At 50.4% G+C, this 9441-nt stretch overlaps 1 protein-coding gene across 2 annotated transcripts in view; it reads left to right on the top strand.

The window, feature by feature from the left end:
* Nucleotides 1-2728: 2728 nt before the first annotated feature.
* CTNNBIP1 (catenin beta interacting protein 1) overlaps nt 2729-9441 on the top strand; it is a 52644-nt gene continuing 45931 nt past the window's right edge. For both annotated transcript variants that reach the window (XM_079697975.1, XM_079697977.1), the window contains exon 1: nt 2729-2824. The gene's annotated coding sequence lies outside the window, so the exon portion shown is untranslated. The remainder of the gene's footprint in view (nt 2825-9441) is intronic.

Genomic DNA, 9441 nt, shown 5'->3' with positions numbered 1-9441 from the left:
ATAAGCAACTTGGTGGAGTGGTGCCAGCTGTTGACAGAGGAAAGGCAGATTTGGGGACCTATTAAGTGTGAGATGGTTTGTGCAGAACTGGTGCAAGGTCTACTGAAACCATGGAACACACCATGATAGGTTCTCTCCCTTTCACTTTCCTTCCCTCCAAATCTTGGTCTCTGTGTCTGTCCACTAACGTTGCCTCATTCCTTCAGAATTTTCCATGGGATGGGTGGAGGATGATGCTAACATTTTTGAGGTCACATCCTTACAGCTCTTGATCCAACAGGAAAGAAAGAGCTTCCCTTCATTTCCAATTCAGAAAGTTTCAGAGAAAGACTCCAATTGGCTCAAGTCACATCCTCTTCTTAGCCAATGGTCAAGAGAACGCAGCACTTAAATTGATCAAGCTTGGGTTCATGTCTCCCCTGTTTGCTTTTTTGTTGTTGAGGGGAAAGGGTAGAATACTATAGTTGGTAACCTCATCAGCGCCTCTGGTGGGTAGACGGTGGGGAGGAGCAGTTCCCCAAAGGGCAGAGGCAGTGCTGGGCTGTCAGAACTAACAGATGTTTCCTGCCTCCTAAGCCTTCAGTGTTTCATCCTGCGTTAATCCTGCAGTAATACTGCTATCTAGAAATGCAGAATTTTCCAACTCTGAGCTGATGGGGTAGTTAAGGGCCCGGCTATGTTGATGAACTTATTGTAATTTTGAACTATAGAAACAATATATTTATGAAATTTTTGAAAAAAGGAAAAGCATCCACTATTTCACACTGACACCTTGTCATTTTGTGCATTCCTTTCCCACATTTATCCTTAAGCATATACCTTTCTTTTTTCCCTCCTCGCATGTGGGAATCTCAGTTCCCTGGTCTCAGTTCCCCAACCAGGGATCAAACCCGTGCCCCCTGCAATGGAAGCGTGGAGTCTTAACCACTGGACCACCAGGGAAGTCCCTTAACTCATTTGTTTATTATTTTTTAAATTATTTATTTATTTATTTTGGTTGCACTGAGTCTTAGTTGTGGCAGGCAGGCGCCTTAGTTGCGGCTTTCCGGCTCCCTAGCTGTGGCATGCAAACTTTTAGTTGCGGCATGCATGTGGGATCTAGCTCCCCGACCAGGGATGGAACCTCTGGCCCCCTGCACTGGGAGCTCGGAGTCCCAACCACTCTGCCACCAGGGAAGTCCCAATTCATTTGTTTAAACATCAATATTTACATGAAAATAACTTGAATATGTAAGTTTGTTGTATTGGTATGCGGTAGGAAACTTGAGAGACAAGCTAGTAACTGTATTGGGAAATATTGCTTGAGCTCTTGTTACGGGCGTGGTAGTCTGGAAGCTGATGGAGATACAGACATCATTAAAATCTATTTCTGGCCTTTAAAAGTTCATAATCTCATGACTTTTGATAAAATTAAAGTATTCCTCAATTGTAACTAAAAACAGTTATTAAATCAAAAGAGCAATATGGACATTGGAGGATATAAATACAGTAAAAAAAAAAAAAAGTATCTTGTATCCTTGCATAGGGAAGGGAAAGAAAAGTGAGGGGAGTGGAAGAGGACGGGACAGAAAAGGAGTGAAAAGGCTGGGGAAAGCGGGGCAGTAAGGCCTCTAAACTGTGGTTGGTGTCACCCCATGCAGTTGTTAAGTTAAATGTTGAAAGTGAGACCACACTTGAAGACACGCGTCCCTTTAAAAGGGAAGGTGGGTGTTCAGAGCAATTCTCATTCTGCCTAAAAGGGGCTGTTTCTCTCTATACTCTCTCCAGACAGAGCCAGATTAGCAGACATAGTCAGACTTTCTATAGAAACATTTTAATCAAGGGCACCCTTCTCCCCAGAAAAATGCACTCACTACCAATACAAACGGTATTCTAAGTTTAACCCACAGAGGACCATCCCTGGGCTCTCTGGGCTCGGTGGATCCAGGTTAGACAGGCCCCCAGTTCAAGAGTGGGCCTAACTGCTTCAAAGGTAGCAATACTCCCAGCTCCAAGACGCAGGAAGACCACGCCTCTAAATGTTTTGCAACCTCGTCCATTTCAAATTTTTCAGGGGTCCTGGGTAAATCGGTCTCACCAAGGATTCCGCCCCATCTGGCTGCTCCCATTTTTAAACACAGACCCGTGCGTGGGAGAGGCCATTATTTTTACGGGATCACTGTGCTTCTGGAGCAGCTAGGGACAGGCAGAGTTGCTTTACCGCAACGCCGGGTCCATCCTTAGCCCGGGCTCCGCCCTCAGGCCGCCTCCTCATCCGAGCCCCCGCCCCTCCTCCCCTGCCAACCCCCGACCCGCTCCACCCCTTTGCTCTGAGAGCCGCTCGGCCACTACCCGCGACCGGGTTCCACCTGCCTATCTCGTGGCTCCGCCCCGGGGTCACTGGTCCCGCCCCCTTCCGAGGGGCCCAATGAGCGTGCCCGAGCCCTCCGCAGCCCCCCCCCACTCAACTGGAATCCCCGCCCTCTGGTCGATATAACCAATGAGAGCCACAGGGTGTTCCTGGCCGCGCCCACCACATCATCCGGTCACGCCCCCGGCGCCCGGCCCCCCGGGGCGTTGCCGTGGCCGCGCCTCCGCCGCCCGAGCGGAGCCAGATGCCGCCCCCTCCGCCGGTCCCTCCCCCGGCGGCCTGGCGCCTCCCTCCCTCCCCGCCGCGGTGACTCACTGAACGGGAGGCGGAGGCTGAGGCGGTTGCTCCCGCTCCTGCTTCTGCTGCTGCTGCTGCCGCCGCGGCTGCTCGGGCTGTGCGCGCCCCGGAACAGGCCGCCGCGCGCCGCTCTCGGACCCGCAGCCCCCGCCCGCCCGGCCGGGTCGGGCGGCCCAGGTAAGCGCCGAGGCCGGCCCTCGCTCTCAGCGCCTGGGCCCGCGCCGCGCCGGGACTCGGGGGAGCCGCCGGCCCTTTGTCTCTCGGGGAGGGGCCGTGGAGGGCGCCCCCGACCCCGCTCGGACCCACCGGCCGGACCCCCGGCACGGCGCCCTGGTCTGGGCCGGGCCTCCTGCCCCACCTGGCCCCCGCTGCTCCTGCCGCTCGCCGCCCCCGCGGCAGACCACCATCCAGCGGTCCTCAACCCCCCTTACCCCGGGGGTCGCCTCCACAGGTGTCCGAGCCATCCACTCTGTTGCTCACCCCACCGCGTTGGCGGGGTTGTCACCGTCTGTCGGCACTCCAGGTCCCGTGCCCTCTTGTCTCTTCCCTCACCTGCGCCCTGCTCTCAGCATCCTGACCCTCTGTATAGAGCCCTCCCATATTTTCCCAAACTAAATGCTGCCAAGGTCTGGTCACTGGGCCACGGTTCCTCTCCCTAGTCTGGTTGAACTGTCGTGTCCCCATCCCACCTCTCCTAGTGAGTGTTCCTAGACGGTGCACATTGTAGGCATACGTCTCACCTGTATGGCAGGCGTGTGTATGTGAACCTGCAAGATTAACCACTCAGAGCCCCAGACTGCACTTCTCGCCTCCTTTCCATCATCCCCACCCCGACCACTTTCCTTTATCTTGAACCTGGTAACCGAGACACTTAGGTCTGATACCCAACCTCTGTTAGGCCCCGCATGCCTGCCTCTCTCGTGTGTGCTGAACTTGTCTGAGCAGTACCTGCTGTCAGGTTAGCCCCGGGAAGGCCCAGGAGGCCTGTGTTGGCCGCAGATGAAGAGTTTTATGAATAACGAGATGTGAGGCTGGCAGCACCTCCTATCTGAGAATCTAAGTACACTATAGCTGTTAATTACTTTGTCTCCTGTCACTCACACTACTTAGGGAAGTGTGCCTGGCCGACGGCTGGGTAAATTGAGGCACAGGGTGTGTGGGCAAGGGACCTGGAGGCAAGTCAGAGTTTGTCCCGAGGTTCTGCTCCCAAGAATCTTGGCTCTTAGCTCCCTGCTACAACTACTGGGCTCTAGTTCCTGGCTTTAGACTCTAAGTGATACTGATCTCTTGGGCCATTAAAGTGTCCAGAGAGACCAAGTTTCCTTTGATTTAAAGCAGGACTTTGAATTATAAATAAAGGTGCTGGCTGTTAAATGCCAGTGTGTCATTCATGGTTTCCTGGTGGAGTGAGTGGTCCTTGTGTATGTGTCAGGCAGCCTTCCAAGCACCGGGGGCTACAGTGGTGAAGAGAGACACAGCCCCTCCCCTCCTGTAGCTGACCTTCTGAAGAGGAGGGTTTAAACAAGTAAGTGGACAAAATAATTTTAGTCATGGTAAGTGCTGTGAAGGTGGGAAGAGCCAGTTTGGATTTTATTCCAAGCACAGTTAGAAACCACAGGCGGGTTTTAAGTAAAGAGGTGAGAAGATCTGATTTGTTCTCAGAGATCATTCTGGCTGCTCTATTGAGACTGGATTGTAAGGAGCAGGGATGCTAATTGGGAGACAGACTGTTGCCGCTTCCGGGCAGAGGGATGATGGTGGCTTGGACCAGAGTAGGGGGAGCAGAAGTGAATAGGTAAAACCAGTCTGCTCCCCCTGAGAGAGGCTCAGAGCTTTAAAGCAAAACTTCAGGGAACACCGACTTCGAGTTATACTGCTGGCAGAGAATTTCTAGACCTGACCATGCTCAGGTTTAGCTCGGCACACCTTACTCAGCACCTGCTGTGGGCCAGGTACTGTGCTAAACTCTAGAGATACTGCTGTGAACAGGGTGAATGGGGAGCAGTCTCCACGTTCTAACAAGGTGCTCACAGAAGCGTCACCCACCCCCTCCTTGAGGGAAGAGGCTTTGTAGGCTTAAAAATCAGTTCGAGGAGGAGGAGGGCAGAACACACTGGGCTTCATTCCCACATCCGGCTGCATTATTTAAATGAGAGCGTTATTGCCCTGCCTCTGCTGTAAGATGTTGCCCAGAGATATTGGGACTGATCTCATGGTGGGTGGGAGAGCAGCTCAGTGGCCATGAACTTGAACCATTAACCAGAATAAAACTTGATCTCCACGTTGCTCCAAGTCTGTGCTGTCAGAACACACCCGAGCTAAAGGACCGTGGGGCCGGGCCCCTCTTATGGTTGGACACCTGTGGTCCCTAGAGAGTGAGTAACTCTTTTGAAATCCCATAGCAGTTTGTACATTTTCTAATGGCATCCGTCACTGTCTACCTCTCTTTCAGCTTCGTATGCACTTGCATGACCCTAAGCTTTCTGAGGCCAGGGTCTCTATTGGATTCAGCTTTTCCATCCCTCACAGCATCTAGATCCTGCCCCAAAAGTACACTCATCAAGTACCGGTTGACTTGCCTGGGTGTCTCACAGCACCTAAAACTAGAGCCCAGGCATCCTGACCCTGTCCATGTCTTTTCATTAGATTCCTCCTCAACCAGAGTGCACCATGGGGGTCAACCCGGCAGACTCCATGTCACCGAGCTCACAGCCCTTCCTTGATGGGTCTGCTCTCTCTCCAGCTCTGCCTACAAGGAACAGCTGCTGAGGGTGCTGACCAAGTAGTTACTCGACACTCGGCAGATAGGAAGCATAGCTCTTAATCACAGCATGGACTTCGTACCAAGACTATCTGGGTTTGGATCTTGGTTCTGCCATCATGAGCTCCGTGACCTTCAGCAAGTAACTTAACCTCTCTGTGCCTCAGTTTCCCCATCTATAAAATATTAATACTTCCTTCATGGAGTTGTTGGGAGGCTTAAATTAAGTAATACCTATTAGATGCTTAGAACAGCACTGAGCACCTTGGTATGGCTTGGTTGAAGTAGTAGCTGTTATTTCACCATTATTTATTTATCTGCTTTTTATCTCCCTTCAGAATTTAAGCTCTCTTAGGGCAGAGATTTTGTCTTTTTTTTTTTTTTTTTTGGTCTACAGTTAGACTTTGTAGGCACTCAATAAATATTTCTTAAATTGAATGGCTTATTGAACACCTACTGTGTGCCAGGCACTGTTGTAGATGCTGGGGATATAGCCAAGAACAAGATCACAGAGTTACGTGATCTAATGAAGTTTACATTCTAGTGGGAGAGACAGACGGTAAACAAGCATACAAGTGAACAAAATAATGTAGGATGGTGAAAAGAGATGCACGGAGAATAAAACAGGGCAATGAGATGGAGAGTGCCTGGGTCATAACTTTAGCGAGCTCTGAGGAGGTAACTTTGAATGGAGACCCAGCTGATGGGCAGAGAGGACAGTAGAAGCAAGAAGTCTATGGCGGCTGGAGTGTTCTGAGTGAGGAGGTGGCAGGAGTTGGGTCTGTGGCCACGGTGAGGAGTTTGGATTTTACTCTTCAGTTCTGAACAGTGGGAGGTCACTGCACAGGAATCTTTCCTGGGGGTCCTTCTAGGAGAAAGACCCGGATACTTGGAAGAGCAGTGAGCAGGCTCTCCTTGTCCTGGGAAGGCTTTTGGAGGCCTGCAGTGTTGCATTTATTCCCCTCAGGTTTCTCGTGTCTCTGACCTAGGTACTCAGGAGATATGGGATCCATCAGCTAGCTTAAGGAAGGTCCAGGTGTGTGTGTCTCTGTGTCCTGCAGATTCCATCAAGCCATCTTTCCCCCCTGAGTATGTAGGTAATCGGTCAATGTTTCTTGAGTTGAATGAATGAGCATCGCCAGCTCTTAGCATCTTGTCCTGTACAGCGGCTTGTCCTATGTTCTCTGCATAAGGAAAAGCTTCTTGTCATGGTAGTGACTCTGGCATAACCTTGGAGTTTTGCTGCTGTTCTTATGTGCATCAAGGACCCCCACATACCTGTATGTCACAGTGTCTTCACAGTGTTTTGTTTTGTTTTGTTTTTTCGGCTGCACCGCTCGGCTTGCAGGATCTTAGTTCCCTGGCCAGGGATTGAACCAGGCCCCCAGCAGTGAGAGCACGGGAGTCCTAACCGCTGGACCGCCGGGGAATTCCCTGTCACAGTGTCTTTGTTGGAAGTGTACCAAGATTGACTGGGCAGCTTTCCTCCACCACCCCCCCCCCGACCCCATCCCCATTTCTCTTCCAGTCCCCTGCTGAGTACCACCAGGCCACACTGTCACCTCTGAACACTTCCTGTATCATTATTGGATCTACACTCCTGCACATCACTTGATCCAAGTATGGTGGTACCTAGAAAGCATTGGCTGTCTTTAGTCTGGGCTGAGTGGAGTTGGAAGCTCAGCAGAAATGGAGTTTCAAACCCAGGAGTTCAATTCACCAGGAATCCAAAGTTGGCCTCTTCAGACTGAGGGCAGTTGGCCAGCCTTTCAAATCCTCACTCAGGCATCCCCTTGTCTGTCAGTGTCCGTGATGCCAACCTGCTCTGCTGACCTTGAGAGGCCGGTGAGAGTTGGTAGGAGTCAAATAGGACTTTTGTGCTGCAAGTCACTCTCAGGGTTCTGGCCTGTTTCAGTGGCCGAATCGGAAATGCTTGTTAGTCACGTGTCGCCTGTCTCCTTGTCAAAACTAAACCCGGAGTGGGTGCAACCTTTTTCTCTTGTTACTGTTGTTCTTTTTTTTTTTTTTTTGTCTTTTTAATTATGAGAGTGATACGAACTCATTTAGAAAATGAGAAAATGAATGATGACATTTTCTGTACTTTTTCTCATTTAGTCTTCACTGTAGTTTCTGAGATAAGTAGCATTATTACCATTTTGCATATTCAGAAGCTGAGGCCTGGAAAGGTTAAGTACAATAAGCTGTTTGAAGTGAAGATAGTTGGGAACAAAGTCAAGATTCAGACCCAGTCGGTGGGACTCCTGTGTGTGAGTTCTGGGCACCATATTAGATGCTGCCTTTCAGCAGAAACAACAGAGAAGAAAAGACATCTCCCTTAAGCCCAGCGTGGGTGACTCTGTGAGGGTGGCCAGAGTTAGCGCACTGGCTGCTGCAAAGAGTTTGAATCCTATGCCTTTTCCCTGTCTCATCTGACCTTGGGCAAACTAAGTAACCTCCCTTTGCCTTACTTTCCTCAGTTGTAAATGGGGATAATGATCCTTGTGCCTTAATAGCTCCCAGGGGCATTGTGATGTTTGGGCCAAAGTGCTTTTGAATTTCTCTTATGAAAGGGCATTGAGCCCTAACTGCTGTTATACTCTGTTATTAAAGACCGATTATGTCCTGATCCTCCACAGAGCCTTGTTAAAGGGGGAAGACAGCAGTCCCCAGAGGGAAAGGTGTCCTTCTGTGGTGGGCATAGCTGGAACAAACATCGTTTTCCTCCTTCCGAAGTTTCTTAAGGATTGAAGGTCATGAAAGTTTCTCCATTTTTCATGTTCGTGTTGTTCTGTAGAAGCTTCTGGAAGCAGGCATGTAAACTGTGCATCATAACAGGTTCGAGGACCATTGATGGCAGGGCAGAGAAGGGGGTTATAGGGCTTGGTTTCTAATCCCGGCTGTGATGTCTTTGTAATATAAACCAAGAACACAGAGATAACAAGAAGTGATGACTATCTTCCATTCATCCTTCCTTTCCTCCTTCCTTCTAATGACACACTGATTCAAGTAATAAATATTTACTGAACTTTTATTACGATCTGGGCCCCATGGTAGGCCCTGGGAATACTCTGGTGAGCAGGGTAGAATTAGTTCTTATCATACAAAACTTAGAGTCTAGGGCCAAGAGGCTTATTATCTAGTTGGAGTTGTGTGAATAAAGCAAGAACGTGTTGGTGAGTGTTTTGAACTCTCAGGAGGAGAGTCAGGATATAATTTCCAGATGTCCACATCAGCCGCACGGGTACCTGCCCTGGACGGACGTTACGGTGGAGGGGTGTGTTTGGCTTCCCAGAAGAGCAGGGGAAGAGTCAGTAGATTAGAGCCCTTGTGTGTCACACTTAACAAAAGCTGTGCTAGTGTGGGCATCTGTAGAAACAATTAGCACCTTGGCAGTCCCAGTTAGTAAGAACTACGTTTCCACTTAAAGGCTTATTAACCCTTTGTTACCTGAGTTCAGGTCAGGGAAGAATGATCATGGCATTGAGCTCTTTCCACAGTTGTTTTTTTTTTTCAAATAAATTTTATTTATTTATTTATGGCTCTGTTGGGTCTTCGTTGCTGCGCGCGGGCTTTCTCTCGTTGCGGCAAGCGGGGGCTGCTCTTTGTTGAGGTGCGTGGGCTTCTCATTGCAGTGGCTTCTCTTGTTGCGGAGCACTGGCTCTAGGCGTGCGGGCTTCAGTAGTTGTGGCACGTGGGCTCTGTAGTTGTGGCGCACAGGCTTAGTTGCTCTGCAGCATGTGGGATCTTCCCAGACCAGGGCTCGAACCCGTGTCCCCTGCACTGGCAGGCGGCTTCTTAACCACTGCGCCACCAGGGAAGTCCCCACAGCTTTCTGAAGTTATGCCATCAATCCAGTGCCTTTCTTATGAGAAGACCATCAGTGCTTGTCTCTCCGGAATTCCCTGCCTGCCTGACAGGTCTCCCTTGGCCAACTTTGGAAAGCAGGCATACGGAGGCAGGCAGGCCGTGGGGCTGGCTGCATCGGTGCTCTCGGCATGATGCCAGGGACACCTGTGTCTGTGAGCCCCCGTTG

This window comes from Hyperoodon ampullatus (genome assembly GCF_949752795.1).
Source record: "Hyperoodon ampullatus genome assembly, chromosome: 2".
NCBI classification, from domain to species: Eukaryota; Metazoa; Chordata; class Mammalia; order Artiodactyla; family Ziphiidae; genus Hyperoodon; species Hyperoodon ampullatus.
This window is presented reverse-complemented; position numbering and strand designations above follow the sequence as displayed.